Source organism: Balaenoptera borealis (genome assembly GCF_965194805.1).
Source record: "Balaenoptera borealis genome assembly, chromosome: 19".
NCBI lineage: Eukaryota > Metazoa > Chordata > Mammalia > Artiodactyla > Balaenopteridae > Balaenoptera > Balaenoptera borealis.
This window is the reverse complement of record NC_138878.1, coordinates 53335303-53352365: the sequence shown is the minus strand read 5'-3', so window position 1 is coordinate 53352365 and position 17063 is coordinate 53335303. Positions and strand designations below refer to the sequence as shown.

The 17063-nt window shown below is 41.7% G+C and overlaps 1 protein-coding gene, 1 long non-coding RNA gene and 1 pseudogene across 5 annotated transcripts in view; 1 reads left to right on the top strand and 2 right to left on the bottom strand.

The window, feature by feature from the left end:
* Window positions 1-3399, bottom strand: part of ZNF461 (zinc finger protein 461) — a 136477-nt gene extending 133078 nt beyond the window's left edge. For 2 of the 3 annotated variants that reach the window (XM_082367292.1, XM_082367294.1), the window contains exon 1: window positions 3284-3399. The gene's annotated coding sequence lies outside the window, so the exon portion shown is untranslated. The remainder of the gene's footprint in view (window positions 1-3283) is intronic. The other variant, XM_082367295.1, reaches the window with a different exon arrangement.
* Window positions 3400-3481: 82 nt separating this feature from the next.
* Window positions 3482-5574, top strand: LOC309616652. Its single transcript, XR_014237547.1, has 2 exons — window positions 3482-4017; window positions 5324-5574. It is a non-coding gene; the product is annotated as an uncharacterized lncRNA (long non-coding RNA).
* A 5850-nt stretch (window positions 5575-11424) lies between these two features.
* On the bottom strand, window positions 11425-11960 carry LOC309616638 (small ribosomal subunit protein uS10 pseudogene; annotated as a pseudogene). The gene has a single exon. The product of its transcript is annotated as a small ribosomal subunit protein uS10 pseudogene (transcript).
* Window positions 11961-17063: the final 5103 nt, after the last annotated feature.

Below are 17063 nucleotides of genomic sequence, written 5' to 3'. Positions count from 1 at the left end.
GTGATCATTTCATAATATATACATAATATATTGAATCATTATGTTTTACACCTGAAACTAATATGTTTTACATCAATTATATCTGTTAAAAAATGGTAATAAGAGCTATGAAAAAATAAAACAGTATAAGGGAGATAGGAAGTGCACTGGTTGAGATGCTATTCTATGTAGGGTGGTCAAAGAAGGCTTTTCCAATTTGGTGACAGGTGAGCAAAGTCTTGAAGAAGTGAAAGAGTAAGTGATGCAGATATCAGGAGCAAGAAAATGCCAGGCAGGGGAATCGGCAAGTTCAAAAGCAGAAGGGGCAGAATTAAGTTACCTAAAAGTATATAGAAAATCAAGTCAGAGAGGCAGCCGAGAGCCAGATTACACTGGGCTGTGTAAGCCATCGTAGAAACTTTGGTTTTTACTCTGAGATGGGCAGCCACGGAAAGTTTTAAGCCAGGGAGTGATGACCTACATTTTGGAAGAATCACCCTGGCCGCTGTGTTAAGAAGGAATGTTAGGCAGGCAATGAAAGAAGTAGGGGGATCAGTTAATAGGCTGTTGCAACATCAAAGGAGAGATGCGGGTGGCCTAGATGAGGACCAGCTGAACTTTTACATGCAAGGCTTTCAAGTTCTGAGTCGCCCTCACTCAGCTGGGCAGAGGCCTATCACCTTTCTCTCCACTATCTGGAACTGCCCCCCCTTGCTCCCAATAATAAATTAAGTCTAGCTAGAATTCCAAACTGTGGATGTTTGATAATCTAATTAAGTGCTATGTGAAGTTTAAAATGTCCAGCATTGCCTAAGCAATTCGATACATGCTGTCCGCCTACAATGTTTTGATCACCTTATATCCCCTCTTTGCCCCTTCATGGCCACCCCCACCAGGGCACTATGGGGGCACAGCCCTCTGGAGAAGAAAAAGGTTTTTGTCATTTCAGAAGAAGGAAGTATTCATGGATGTGGTCAAATCCATGAGTGGCTGTGGAGGCCAAATGGATAAATCCTTTCCAGAGGAACTTCTTCAAGGATGTGATAATAGAGAAGTAAGGAAACATAGTTCTACTAATTGAGAATAGTTTCCCCTATTATTCATAATCTGCCCTTTAAGACATGTATTTTCCTTCATGTGAATCTCCAGGGAGCTTCTGAAGAGCTTGACTCTAGCTAAGAATTGGTTTGATATTTACTGAGCTTCAATTGACAGCTCTAAAGCTTCTTCATTCTGAGGACCTCACATTCCTTTGGCCCTTTTACAAATAACTTCTGTTCCTAAAAAATTAGGGAGGAGATTTAACTATAACAATTTCTTGAGTATTTTCTATTTATTTTATTTTTAAATTTTATTTATTTATTTTTGGCTGCGTTGAGTGTTCGTTGCTGTGCGCGGGCCTTCTCTAGTTGCAGCGAGCGGGGGCTACTCTTCGTTGTGGTGCAAGGGCTTCTCACTGCAGTGGCTTCTCTTGTTGCGGAGCACGGGCTCTAGGCATGCGGGCTTCAGTAGTTGTGGCTCGCGGGCTCTAGAGTGCAGGCTCAGTAGTTGTGGCGCACGGGCCTAGTTGCTCCGCGGCATGTGGGATCTTCCCAGACCAGGGCTCGAACCCGTGTCCCCTGCATTGGCAGGCGGATTCTTACCCACTGCGCCACCAGGGAAGCCCTTCTATTTATTTTAAATTGCTTAATGTTAGTCACAATAATGAAAATGGATATGTTCTATCTCAAACATATTTTTACTTAGCTGCATAAAATGCCACCTTATATTGGGATTTACTTAAAATTTCTCTATTTGTGAAAAGTAATTTTGGATTTTATTATCTCAAAGGTTGTCCCAAAGTGTTATAGTCTCTGCTTTTAGATCTATCCGTGGTTCTACCATTTTTGTAACCCTTAGTGAGTTTCATTCCAGCCCTCCTTTCCTTTAGATATCTGGTGATGGAGTCCATGGATTCCAGATTGAGAACTCCAACCAGGACCATTTGAGAATTTAATTCAAAATAGACCTGGAAACTGGTCCAAGTATTTACTCACAAATTACCTGGCAAATCCCTTGTCCTATTGGTATAGAACTCTTTGATCAAGCCTCCATGTCATTCCTACTTCAAAAATACTGGCAAAGTGAAAGATCTTATCACCTGTTTGGACTGAGACTAACCAAAACCAACCCATAAATTGCATGGCTTTTGCTTGGTGTGTGGTGTGGTGTGTGCCACATATGCACTCATCTTATTTTCAACAATTCAGTTGTTATGATGAAGCCTCTTGTTTTTGCCTCACTAGGCCAGCAGAGATCTTAGAGGAGATATGGCACACAGGAGAAACTGCCAAATTAATACTAAGATGGAGGGGACATACAGGAAACTGGGTCTCTGAGTCTAACCCCAAGGCCTCCATTATGTATCCAAATGGGAAGTACTAAGGACAAGGTCTCTTGAATGGGCTTTTGGTAGTCAGGAATTGTCAGAAGAGGAAAAAAATATATGCCTTGAAAAACAAAGATTTCAGGGAAGAAAGAAAAAATCCCAAAGCACTTTGATCTTGGCCTTTGGATGTTCAAAAACCATTCTTTCCTCTTAGTGAGGTAACTGAGGAAAAAAGAAGAAACTGATGGGACACTTAGCTTTTCTTGGGATCCCACACTTTCTCCAGCCCCTCTCCACCCACACACACATACAGAGGAAGGTCAGGGAAGACTGAAGAATCCAGCCCAATGCAGTTACAGGAAAAGAGCTAGAATCTATCATGGGCTCACAAATGACTCCTAGGTATGGAGTGGTGAAGCCACACTTGCAGCATCACAACCCACCCACCATGGCACACATAGTGCTATACAAGGTCACCCGGTTACATATAATCCCACATAAATACCTAGAGGACACACAAGGTCTCTATTGCACGGCCACAGGACTCCCCACACCCACACACTAATGTCATATTAGTTGCACCTGCACAGTCACAGGCGCCTGACACCACAGTCTCAGACCTCCAAATCCTAGGCACACGGTGCTGCACACATTCAAACAATCACACACCCATTACCGGGACACACAGTTCCAAATGCACAGTCACCTGCCCTCTACATCCCCCACAATGGCGCACAATGCAGTAACAATCACATACCCTTTCTGGGAACAAGGACCCCATACAGTCACAAGCACCCCACTCCATCACCCAGAGTGATCACCACATACTGTCACCATCACACACTGCGAAGACACACTGTAACAATTACACACACACACACACGATCTCCTCTCTTCTCGCTCCGGACACGAAAGGCCGGGGCCCCAACTCCTCACCCTAGTCCTTCCCTAGTTCCGGTCTGGTCCAAAGTAGCTAAGTTGCACCGGATTCCAAAGGTCCCTCAGCCGCTACCTCCGCGGAGCCAACGGCCCCGCCGCTGCGAAACGCAGCAGCGAAATCCCGCGGGACATAGCGTGGGCCTGCGGAGTTCTCTGGGAAATGTAGTCCAGAGGCTGAAAACGGGCCCCCGATTCCTCTCGGCGCGGAAGCTAGGTTTGCGCTCATCCACCGCCTCTCCGCACCAATCAGAACCGCAAGGGCCGGACGCCAAGCGGTTCGCAGATGGAGCCGGCATACCTGCTGGAGTTGCCAGTCCTACCCATCTCTGGCAGCTCAGTTATCGCCCGTAAGCAAAAGGCGAGACCGCAGGTTCGCGGCTTAAGTAGCTCCGAGTCGCAGAGCCTCTGGGAAATGTAGTTCAAGCCAGAAAAGCAGCCAATCGGCCAGAATGCAAGCGAACTGATTCTTCTCAGCTGGTCCTGGCACCCGTGACCCAACCCGCCGGGCCCGGGAGATTTCTGGAGGTTCTAGTTCGCCCTCGGAATGCAGAGGGGATGACACACTTTTCATCTTTGTCCGTCGGGTGAGTCCAGGCCTCGGTCCGCGCAGCGCTCAGGGTGAGAGTGAAGGTGGGACCTAATCTTCTCTTTCTGGACTGTATTGAAGAGGCGACAGAGAAGAAATCACGATCTTGAAGAGTATGTGTGCGCGCGTGTGTCTCCGCACTCAGGTGAGGAAGAGGGCGGGGCAGAGGATGCTGAAGATGCTGAGTTGTGACCGCAGGTGTGACTGGGTGTTGTGTGTATGTGAATGTGGGTCACCTGTTTGGGAGACCAGGCTTGTATCTGTGTAACAGAAATTAACCTCTGAGCCTCCTGTTAGGCTTTTGTAAAATGATAAAAGAGGGTATCTTTATGGGGCATCAATTTTATTTGAAGGTTGACAGAATTTTTTTTAATCTACTATAGTGGATTAGAATGCAAATTCAACATGCTTTTAAAGCAAGAAGGAAGATTGCAAAGTAATTTATTACGAGATGCATGGTTTTATCTGTCCCAGACCCTCAAGTATAGACACTCTCCTCTACAGTGAAACTACTAAAATATTTGGGTTTAAATCTGCCACCTTACTATTTGTTTTCTGTTTATTCCACCTGTTCACAATCTTAACATTTTCAAAGAGTACAGATTAGTTATTTTGTATAATGTTCTTCAATTTGGGTTTACCTGATGTGTCCTGATCGTTTATACATTTTGGGGAGGAAAATCCCATAAATGATGCTATGCTCTTCTTGGTTTATTTTATCAGGAGACACGCAATGTCAATATGTTCCATTACTGGTAATGTTAACTCCCCCCCGCCCCCACCCCGGATCTTAGTTCCCGGACCAGGGATGGAACCCGTGCCCCATGCATGGGGAGCGCAGAGTCTTAAACACTGGACCACCAGGAAAGCCCCAGGTTTTATTACTTATAGTTTAAATGGTGTCCATAAGATTTCTCCACTGTAGAGTTAATTAATGAGTATGTTCGATTTATCAGTGAATAAATAAAAAGAAGCCAGCTGGCAAAGGAGCCTGGGAAATTTAGTGTGCAGAGTCCCAATCCCAACATTACAGAGAACCACATAGAAGGTTCAGTGTGGGACTGAAACACAATAAATGAATAACTAGCACATGACCATCTTGGGAATTTCCTTCACCTCTTATGTTGAATTACTGGTTTCCTGGAGCTTATGTCTTCTTTTTTCTTGATTCAGTCTCACATTTTTATTTTTTTTAAAATCCTCCATTAGCACCTTGAGAGAGACTAATTTGGAATACAATTTTGGGGCCCTTACAAGTCTAAAAACGTCTTTATTCTAACCTCTTTTGGATGATAGCTTAACTAGGTTTGGAATTTTAGGTTGGATATAATTTTCCCTTAGAATTTTGAGAGAATTATACCATTGTCTTCTAGCTTACAGTTTTTATCTTAAAGTATGATGACAGGGCTTCCCTGGTGGCGCAGTGGTTGAGAGTCTGCCTGCCAATGCAGGGGACGCGGGTTCGAGCCCTGGTCTGGGAAGATCCCACATGCCGCGGAGCAACTGGGCCCGTGAGCCACAACTGCTGAGCCTGCGCGTCTGGAGCCTGTGCTCCGCAAAAAAGAGAGGCCGCGATGGTGAGAGGCCCGCGCACTGCGATGAAGAGTGGCCCCCGCTTGCCGCAACTGGAGAAAGCCCTCGCACAGAAACGAAGACCCAGCACAGCCAAAAATAAATAAATTAATTAATTAAAAAAAAAAAAGTATGATGACAATTTGATTTGTATTTTGTTGTTCTTCTTTCTCTTTAGAAGCATTCTTAAATACTTCTCTTCACACCTAGTTTTCTGAAACTTCACAAAGGTGTGCTCTGGTATGAGTCTTTTTGGTTCATTGTATGGGGTATTCAGTGGACCCCTTTATGTTGAAGAATCGTGACCTATATTTCTAGAAATCTTAAATTTTCTGAAATTTTCCTCCATTCAGTTTTCTCCTCTCTCTTTCTGGAACCTTCTCTTTCTGGATGTTGAAATTCCTGATTTTATCTGTTATCTTTCTCATTTTTTATTACCTTATTTTTTAACTTTTTTTTCCCCCTACAACTGAGAGATTTCCACAACTCTTTCCCATATCTGCTATTAAATTTTTAATAATAGGTATTTTATTTTTAATTTCCAAGAGCAGTTTTTATATACATGTTAATTGTTTCCTGGATATAAGATCTCCTCTTACCTCTTGGTGCTATTGTAGGGGGATTTTGGGTGGCTTTTTCCTGTGTGTGTATTTTTCTCTTCCTTAACTGTATTCATTTCCTTAGTTCTTTTTTTTATTGTTTTCATCTGTCTTTCATATTACTAGGTTTACATTTACATATTGCTAGGCTTTTCCTAGTTTGTTGATTAATACTGTCCATTCATCATTTATTAATAATGCGCTAAAAAGATGACTGTTGTTGGGCCTCAAAACAGGCCACCCCAAGAAATGCCACAATGGCATATTGATTGTTTTGAATTAAAGTTACTTGAGAAACAGCTAGTGGGGAAAAATGATATAAAAAACACTCTGACCCCCTTCTTTCCCCTGAAAGCAGGAAATAAATCTCCCATGTAAAACTATCCTCCCTATACCAAGAGAATAAAAACCATCCTTATCACCAGAGTTAGGGAATTCAAGGCTAAGAAAGCTGTATAAACGAACTTTTTTACTGCTTCGTTAGTCTGCTCCGCCAAGCACAAGGCCCTTTGTTAAATCTTCACAAATAATTGTTTCTTTGTCAGGGGTCCCATTTCTATGAGACTTTCATGCATATAAATTAAATTGGTTTTTTTTTCTCCTGTTAATCTGTCTTGAGTCAATTAAATTATTAGACCAGCCAAAAGAATTCAAGAGGGGTAGGGGGAGGGATTTAATGTAATAACAATAGGTAGATAGATAGGGCTTGTCAACTTGTGAACTTCAGTATAGATTTCAGACATTTCTTTGTCAGCCCCAAAATGTTAATATTATAGCTTTTCTCCTAGGCTATTCCGTTTCTCCAGAGAAGAGCCTTCTCACCTCTTGACTGCCAGAATTTTGAGGGTCCAATAGTGATGAAGTCCCACCATTTATATATATATTTTTTAATTTATTTATTTATTTATTTTTGGCTGCATTGGGGCTTTGTTGCTTCGTGTGGGCTTTCTCTAGTTGCGGCGAGCAGAGGCTACTCTTAATTGCGGTGCTAGTGGCTTCTCTTGTTGCGGAGCACAGGCTCTAGGTGCACAGGCTTCAGTAGTTGTGGCACACAGGCTCGGTAGTTGTGGCTCGCAGGCTCTAGAGTGCAGGCTCAGTAATTGTGGTGCACCGGCTTAGTTGCTCTGAGGCATGTGGGATCTTCCTGGACCAGGGCTCGAAACCGTGTCCCCTGCATTGGCAGGCAGATTCTTAACCATTGCACCACCAGGGAAGTCCCCCATTTATTTTTTATTATAATTTTTTATTAAAGTATAGTTGATTTACATTCCACTATTTTTTTAATCCCCTGATTTCAGCATGGTGCCTCTGCCATCTGCTTTTCTTCATATCCTTGTGTCTAAAGCTTCCCTGATTCAGTTTCTCTAGGGAATAAATATTCTATTCTTTGCCAGGATGGTGTGGTAGTGTATTATCTATTTCTGCATAACAAATTGCCCTACAATGTAGCAGCTTAAAACAACAAACATTTATTCTCTGAAACAGTTTCTGAGGGTCACAAATCTGGAAATAGCTTAGCTGGGTGATTCCAGCTCAGGGTCTCTTGTGAGGTTGCCGTCAACCTGCTGGCCAGACTTGACTGGGACTGGAACATTTGCTTCCAAGGTAGATGGCTCATTCACATGGTTTTTAGTAGTTCCTTGCTGGCTATTATCAGAAAGCTTCAGTTCCTTGTTACCTGGGCCTCACCACAGGGCTGCCTGAGTGCCCTAACGACTGGCTTAATAGATTACCCCAACAACTGGCTTAATAGATTACCCCAAGAGCAAGTGATACAAGAAAGACCAGAGTGCCTTTTATGATCTAGGTTCAAAGGTCTCATCCCATCACTTCCACCATAATCTGTTCATTACAGGTGAGTCACTAAGTCCAGCCCACACTCAAGGCAGGGGCCAGGGAGAGTATAAAAAATTTGTGGACATGGTTCAGAACTACCACAGGTGGTAATCACTTGGCTTAAATGGGGTTGGGGGTGCTGAGTTTGAAACTACTTGTAAGTCCTTTTTTCAGCTCCATGCTTTAACCACCTTTTGAGACATTTGGTTTCTCCAGTCCATGAGTTGTTGTAGTGATTTGTTTATAGCTTATTTTCATTGCACTCTTTTCTGTGTGCACTTTTATTTGAGCTACTTGGTTCTGCTGTTAGCTAACAGTCTTGCTTCTGCTTGCCACTTTTGAAAAATATGTTGACATAACTCATCAATTATACCAATTCTTTTTTTTCTTGTGAGTTTATATTGTCCCACTCTCCCATTTACATAACTTGAAGTTTCTGGAGGAAGCAAAAATAAATGCATGTCAATTCACTATGTTTAATACACTATGTCCTCTTTGTATGTTTTTCCCTCTGGTCATTCTATCCTCTGTCCAGTCTTCTAAATAGACTCTTTTTATTAACTCACTCTTTCATCCTATTGGTTACTTACTCATTTTGAGATCTGTTCATTTTGCTGATTTCTGAGTTATGGAAGGTTAATTTAAAAGCATTCAAAGCTATACATACAAATTAAATGTCAGTGTACTACCCAAAGTTCCTCAGTAAGAGTTTCCTCCTCAAAACTAAGGGCCATGAATTGGGATAGTGGGATTGACATATATACACTATTGATACTATGTATAAAATAGATAACTACACCGTGATGAAGAGTGGCCCCCAGTTGCCGCAGCTGGAGAGAGCCCTCGCACGGAAACGAAGACCCAACACAGCCAAAAATAAATAAATAAATAAATTAAAAAAAAAAAAAAAAAGATAACTAATGAGAACCTACTGTATAGCACAGGGAACTCTACTCAGTGCTCTGAGGTGACCTAAATGGGAAGGAAATCCAAAAAAGAGGGGATATATGTATAGGTATAGCTGATTCACTTTGCTGTACAGTAGAAACTAACACAACATTGTAAAGCAACTTATACTCCAATAAAAATTAAACAAAACTAAGAGCCAGTAGATATGAGCACTTGTGATTTCATTCATATTGGGTGATTCTTTAGACCTGAAACTGAAGCGTCTACCCCATAATAACAAATATGTGAAATTTTATTAATAAAATAATAATACAAAAAATTTAAGTGATGATGATTACAATAATAATCATTTTCTGCATACTTACCACATACTAAACAGCATTTTAAACAATTTTCACATATTAATTTTTAATGCTTATTCTTTGCATTCCATTTTAGAAGAAATCTTGGAAGTTAATAAGCAGATAAGAGAGGCAACTGAAAGATTCATGAGTCAAATTGTAGATATCTCCAAGAAAATACAGTTTGAAAAAGGCAGTGAATTTAAGTGAATCGGAAAGACATCCTCTGAATTTCAGCTTCTTCAAGACAAGGCTTGTATCAATGTGACTCACTTGAAAAGAGTTGAAAACTTAATTTAGACTTAAGATATTATGAAGGGGGGCTTCCCTGGTGGTGCACTGGTTGAGAATCTGCCTGCCAATGCAGGGGACACGAGTTCGAGCCCTGGTCTGGGAAGATCCCACATGCCACGGAGCAACTGGGCCCGTGAGCCACAACTACTGAGCCTGCGCGTCTGGAGCTTGTGCTCCGCAACAAGATAGGCCGCGACAGTGAGAGGCCCACGCACCGTGATGAAGAGTGGTCCCCGCTTGCCGCAACTAGAGAAAGCCCTTGCACAGAAACAAAGACCCAACACAGCCATAAATAAATAAATAAATAAAAATTTAACAACAACAAAAAAAAAGATATTATGAAGGAATTTATGTAAGAAAGAAATGCTATGAATATAATTAGTATATTATAATTTATCTTACCTTATAGTGACCCCGATTAAGTGAAATCTGTATAAACAGGGATTTAACAATAAACTTCATGAAATACCTGAGAATACACAGTGGAGAGAAAGCCTACAAACCCTGTCCATGTGGGATCCTTATATTCACATGCTTAATCTTATTAGTCACTAGAGAAATAATGCAGCAGAAGAAACCTGTACATGTAAAGAATATTGGAAAACCTTCAGTTATTCAAACTAATTGAATATGAGAAAATTCAAACTGTGGAGAAACTCAATGAATGTAACAAATTTGGAGAACTGTTTTTTCCAGAAGCAAAACTTCATAGAACTTGAGAAAATTTTAAACCTTATGAATATGAGAAAGCTTCCATTCAGATGTCACACCTCATAAGTCACCAGAGAATTCATATTGGAAAGAAATCTTATTCATGTAAGAAATGTGTGAAAGCCTACAGCCACAAATCAAATATCACTGACCATAAGAAAATCCATATGGGAGAGAAAACCTTTGAATGTAATGAATGTGGAAAAAACTTCAGCCAGAAGCAATACCTCACTAAGCATCACATTGCTTACTTTGGAGAGAAATCCTGCAAATGTAAGGAATGTGGAAAATCCTTTCTTTCAATCAGAAAGAAAATCTCATTACCCATCAGAAAATTCATACTAGAGAGAAACCGTTTGGATGTAATGACTGTGACAAAGTTTTAATTCATAAGTCAAGCCTCATTAAACACCAGAAAATGCACAAAAAACTAAAAATAGAATTACCATATGATCCAGCAATCCCACTACTGGGCATATACCCAGAGAAAACCATAATTCAAAAAGACACATGAAAAAAAAAAAAAAAAAGACACATGCACCCCAATGTTCATTGCAGCACTATTTACAATAGCCAGGTCATGGAAGCAATCTAAATGCCCATTGACAGATGAATGGATAAAGAAGTTGTGGTACATGTATACAATGGAATATTACTCAGCCATAAAAAGGAATGAAATTGAGACATTTGTTGAGACATGGATGGATCTAGAGACTGTCATACAGAGTGAAGTAAGTCAGAGAAAAACAAATATCGTATATTAACACATGTATGTGGAACCTAGAAAACCTAGAACCTAGAAAAACCTAGAATCTAGAACCTAGAAAAATGGTACAGATGAACCAGTTTGCAGGGCAGAAGTTGAGACACAGATGTAGAGAACAAACGTATGGACACCAAGGGGGGAAAACTGTGGTGGGGTGGGGATGGTGGTGTGCTGAATTGGGCGATTGGTATTGACATGTATACACTGATGTGTATAAAATTGATAACTAATAAGAACCTGCAGTATAAAACAAACAAACAAAAACAACTAATAAACTTTCTTTGGGTTATTTGTATGGAAATATGTTAACATAAATGTTTCAGACATTACATGAAATTTTTAAAAATCTTATATGTTCTGGTATGATGTTATAAGTCATAATTCTAGTTATTACTTTAAAATATATATCTCAGAAATAACTAAATTTCCTTGTCAATTGTATTATTATGAATTTTCATCAGATCTTTAACCGTGGTTTTTTTGTTTGTTTGTTTTTGTTTTTTTGTTTTTTTGTTTTTTTAACGGCCGATTATCAATTTATTAGAGCCGCTGGCTCAAGCATCTGCAATGGTGACTTCCACCTCGACTCCCGGCTCAATGCTGATGGAAGTGATCTGCTTGACGATCTCGAAAGGGCTGTGCAGGTCGATGAGGCGCTTGTGGATCCTCATCTGGAAACGGTCCCAAGTCTTAGAACCTTCCCCGCAGGGGGTTTTCCTCGTCGTTATTCTCAGGGTCTTGGTGGGCATCCGCACCGGCCCCTTCACTTTGAGATTCTTCTCCTTCGCGCCTCTGATCAGGTCGGCACACACCTTCTCCAGCGACTTCACGTTGCGACTGGTGAGAGTGATCCTAATCCGGTGGATCGCCACCTCGGGCTCCACGGGAGTCTTTCCGGTGTCCTTAAAAGCCATGGCTGCGGTGCGGCTTCCTGACCGACTTGTTCCTCCGCGAGAGCGAACAGCGGTGAGTCAGGAGCGGGAGCGGGAAGCCCAAGGCTCCGCAGCAACAGCGACCGCGTCTTCCTCCAAGAGCAACCGTGGTTATTTTTAAGTCTTTTGTCATTTACAGACAGTTCTGGGTGTACTCTGATGCTTTTGCAAAAATGTTCCTGTAAAAAGGTTTCATCTTCAAGGAATGCATGGAAAAGACTCTGACAAGTACAGGTTTCTGGTAACTGACTATACTGCTGAACTGAATGAATAAGCATTTTCAGAACTCTAATGGAAAACTGATGAATTCATAAAACTGTTGACAAATATCAAGATAAAAAAAAAATTAATTACATGGGACTGAGTGAACTGATGAGGATGATTATAATTTTTGTGACTTTCTGTTTGAATAAAAAAAAATAGAATGAGGAAGTAAAATACTAGTGAAACATATATACCAGTTAATGGTATTATTATTATCATCATCATCATCACTATTTATTTATTTATTTATTTATTTATTTTTGGCTGCGTTGGGTCTTCCTTGCTGTGCTTGGGCTTTCTCTACTTGCAGCTAGTGGAGACTACTCTTCATTGTGGTGTGCAGGTTTCTCATTGCGGTGGCTTCTCTTTTTGCAGGGCACGGGCTCTAGGCGCACGGGCTTCAGTAGTTGTGGCTCACGGGCTCCAGAGCACAGGCTCAGTAGTTGTGGCGCACGGGCTTAGTTGCTCTGTGGCATGTGGGATCTTCCCGGACCAGGGCTCGAACCTATGTCCCCTGCATTGGCAGGTGGATTCTTAACCACTGCGCCACCAGGGAAGTCCCATCACTACTATTTTATTGTTGTGATTAACACCAGTTAAGCACTAACTAAATAGAACATGATTAAATAACTAAATGGTAGAAAAATTGGACCTATAAATAAAGATGGAGGATAAAAGTAAATATTTAGAAAGCTATATCTAGAGGGGAAAAAAGCTGAACTCTCTCGCATTTCCCCCCATGATCTCCCGAAGTCACCAAGGCTGGATATGTTTATTGCTTGAGGAGGGACTTGCTTGTGTTGGGAGTCTCCACTTTTAGACCTACTAGGTAGCCAAAGGGGTGTGGCTACCTTGAGGACACAGAGGGGATTTCTCTTTTGTTATAAAGTACACAGCTGGGGGACTTCCCTGGTGGCACACTGGTTAAGAATCCGCCTGCCAATGCAGGGGACACGGGTTTGATCCCTGGTCCTGGAAGATCCCACATGCTGTGGAGCAACTAAGCCCGTGTGCCACAACTACAGAGCCTGCACTCTAGAGCCCTCGAGCCACAACTACTGAAGCCCACGCGCCTAGAGCCCGTGCTCCGCAACAAGAGAAGCCACCGCAATGAGAAGCCCGCGCACCACAACGAAGAGTAGCCCCTGCTCGCCACAACTAGAGAAAAGCCCGCGCACAGCAACGAAGACCCAACGCAGCCAAAAATAAATAAAATAAAATAAATTTATTTAAAAAATAAAGTACACAGCTGGGATTTCCCTGGTGGTCCAGTGGTTAAGACTCCATGCTTCCACTGCAGGGGAACTAAGATCCTGTGTGCCGCACAGCGCAGCCAAAAAATTTAAAATAAACAAAAATATAAAAGTACACAGCATGCTGTACTTGTATGGTTTTACTTACTAGAGTCTCTCATAAAGCCTATGAGGGAAGGACTGGATCTTGTTCACCTCTGTGTGGTTTACAACACCTCTCTCGCGGTAGGTAGGGAAGGAAGGAAAGAAGGAAAGTAGGCAGGCTGGAGAAAAATTGACAAGCTTTCTGATTTTGAGGTCTCTGATTAGGCTTTCTTTCTGGAATGGACAGAGGAATATGTATTTCAAAAGCACTCAAATAAGGATTTCCTTGGTGGTCCAGTGGGTAAGACGCCTCACTCCCAATGCAGGGGGCCCAGGTTCGATCCCTGATCGGGGAACTGGATCCCACATGCTGCAACTAAAGTCTGCATGCTGCAACGAAGATCCTGCGTGCCGCAACTAAGACCAGGTGCAGCCAAAAAAAAAAAAAAAAACCAGCACTCAAATAAGCGCATGTTGAGTGATTAAGAGTAATTAATTATGTGAGAATTTTCCCACCTGCAGGAGCCAGTTCCGCCAATGTCCCCCATACCCCTTTCCCTCAGTCATCTCAGCAGGAAATTACTATACTATGTCTCTCACATGGGTGATGAATGTTAGAAGCATTTTAGCAGACTGTGATAGGGCCCAGAATGGGGTCAAGTAAAAGTAAATACCAGTCCTTATTAGGCGATCCTGGCCTCCAGTGGTGCATTTGCCCTGAGACACACGCAGCTTCCTGCTCTGTCATAGAAAGCAGACCTATCAGGTCACCACCTCCAGGTGACAGTTCCCTGACCTCCAGAAACTTCTTTAGTCAGGCATCACTTCATTCCTCACTCCTACACTCGACTCCTACACTTGACTCGATTTTACCACCGTGCACTATGCTCATGACAGTGCCCTGGTGTGGCCACAGGAGGAACTCAGCAGAGCACTGGGGAGTCTCCATAACGGCGGCAATAGGGCTGTTTTACGGAAACCCAGTAAGGCTGTGGCTGGCCCTCAAGAATCATTTCACACGTTCATTTTCTACCTAGTCATATGTCAAAGGGGAGCAGAGGGGCAAATGGATGGACTAGTATTCACACACGAGCTGCGGCTGACAGAATTCTGATTTTCCAGAACTAGTCCTATACAGCGGTGGATGTGGTGGTGTTAGTTGGGGTGGGAGAAGCTTCATACCATGTATTTGTTTAGTGACCCCAGGTTAAATTATATTATGATTTTTATTTAATGGCTATTAAATGCTCAGAAACTAACTAAGGTAGCATGTATTGATTCACAATTCTTACACCATTCCATTTCTTTTTGTGTTGTTCTTCTAAAAAATTCTAGGATTTACCTGTGATTATATTTGCATTTATCATGCCTATGTTGATATTTTAAAATTTGTATCCATGTTTTTTTCCAGCTCATGAACGTTTTCTTCAACTATTTCTGTTCAGTTGCTCTGGAGCCTGCCTTAGGAATATCTCTAATTCTTTATTTTGTATATCTGATCTCTGTTCTCTGTATCTATCATATTCATTCTTTCTTCTTTTGTCCCCTTCCTCTGAATCCTGAGAGAAATTTGTCTTTGACATCACTGATATGATTTTTTTTGCAGTGTCAATTTTTTAAAATTAAGTTTTAGCTCTTATCAGCTAATATCATTGCTTCCTATAGTGGTGAAGTTTTTGGTAGTTACTCAAGACTGTTAGATTTGATTATTTGCAGTTTTGTTTTTTAATGGGGGAGAACATTTTTTTTTCTAGTAGTAAGTATTTCTGAAAACTTCTAACTGCTTACTATATAAAATTAATTTTTTAAAACTGAAATCAGAGCAGCAGTATAATAAATAAAACAATTTTAATTTGCTGTTTTAGTGTGTCATGGTATAGTATACATAGTTTATTTTCTCATCATTTCTAGCATTGTTTTGGAACAGACTGGTTGGATTCATACATTTGTACTTATCCTAGCATTAAATAATGATACATGCAGTGTCTTTGAGAGAACTCAGTTTTTCAGAGACACTGACTTTGGAGTATTCATTTCCTGATTTGTTCTCTTTAATTTGAATAGTAAAGTTTCAGAAATTTAGCATTTTATTGCAATGCTTTAAATAAAGAAAACTGTTCTATTTTCTAGGTCCTCCATTAAGCCATTGAGTAAAATGCCAACCCATTCATCTCAGCTTCAATCTTATCTTGCAGACTTTTTTCTCAAAAAATTCTGACTAATAAGGTTTTCTGAAAGACCACATGTTTCAGAATTATTGCCATCCCTCCCAGTGGTGAGGGAGCTGGGATATTTATATACCAACCCTCAGGGGATGTTAATTCCCTTTCACTTGTGACCTGCTGCTCACTCATGGGCAGAGCAGTATTTCACAGCTATGAAAAAAGTCCCTAAAGCACAGAGATGCAGATATAACAGCAGAAAGTTGTGTGCAGCATACTGCTTCTCTTTGCTCCTGTTTAAAGTTACTCATGAACCCATTCTTTTCTCTATGTTCCTGAGTGCCCCATCTCCCTGCTAGGGAGAACTATTCATAAGTTGGCAGCAACCCCCCATTTAAATCAAGGTGAGTTAGAAATCAGTGTGCCCCTGGAGAGGGGACCAGAGCTACTTATGCTATTAGCTGATAGGAAAGAAGTTTCTACTGGGAGTGACAAGACTGTTGAGCTATCAGGGGTAAACCCACAGATGTGGGCACAAGGGGACATGGGCTAGGCCCTTGGGGCCAGCCTGTAGTATTCCACTTAAAATCTGGACATAGCTGCCCAAATAAAAAACAGTACCCTTTGCACCAGGAAGGCCTACAAGGCATAGCTCCTGTAATCCAGAAGCTAATAGAACAAGGTCTTATCCAACTTTGCCAGACTGCCTGTAACACCCCCATCCTCCCAGTAAAAAAAGGCAGTGGAGAAAACTGCATGGTACAAGATCTGAGGGCAGTTAACGAGGCTACAGAGGACATTCAACCAGTAGTCCTAAACCCTTATACTCTGCTAGCTACTCTCCCACTGTTCCCGGACCAGAACTGGTACTCTGTCCTGAACTTAAAAGATGCTTTTGTTTGTTTGTATTCCCTTGGCTCCAGAGTCCTAAGAAATTTTTGCCTTTGAATGGCAGGACCCCAACAGTCAGCAAAAGCACCAGTACTTCTGGGCAATCTTGCCACAAGGATTTAAGAACTCTCCTACTCTTTTGGGGGAAGCCTTAGCAAAGGACCTAAGGGACCTTCATTTAGAGGAGGGGACTCTTTTGCAATATGTGGATGATATTTTGGTCGCTAGCCCCTCAAAGCAACTATCAGATAAGAACACCATCATGACCCTAAACCACTTGGCAGACAAGGAATATAAAGTTTCAAGGAAAAAGGCTCAGATATCTCAGATAAGGGTCACCTACCTGGGGTTCACATAGACTGAAGGGAAAAGAAGCCTGCCCAGGGAAGGAAAGAGGCCATCTGTGGCCTCGGGCCACCAAAAACCCAGAGACAGCTCAGGGTGTTTCTAGGAATGGCTGGGTTTTGCCAAATCTGGATTCCCAACTTTGGCCTAATAGCTAACCCCCTCTACAAGGGAAAGACAATGACCGCTTTGAATGGGACTTCACCTGTGCAAGGGCCTTTAAGGAACTAAA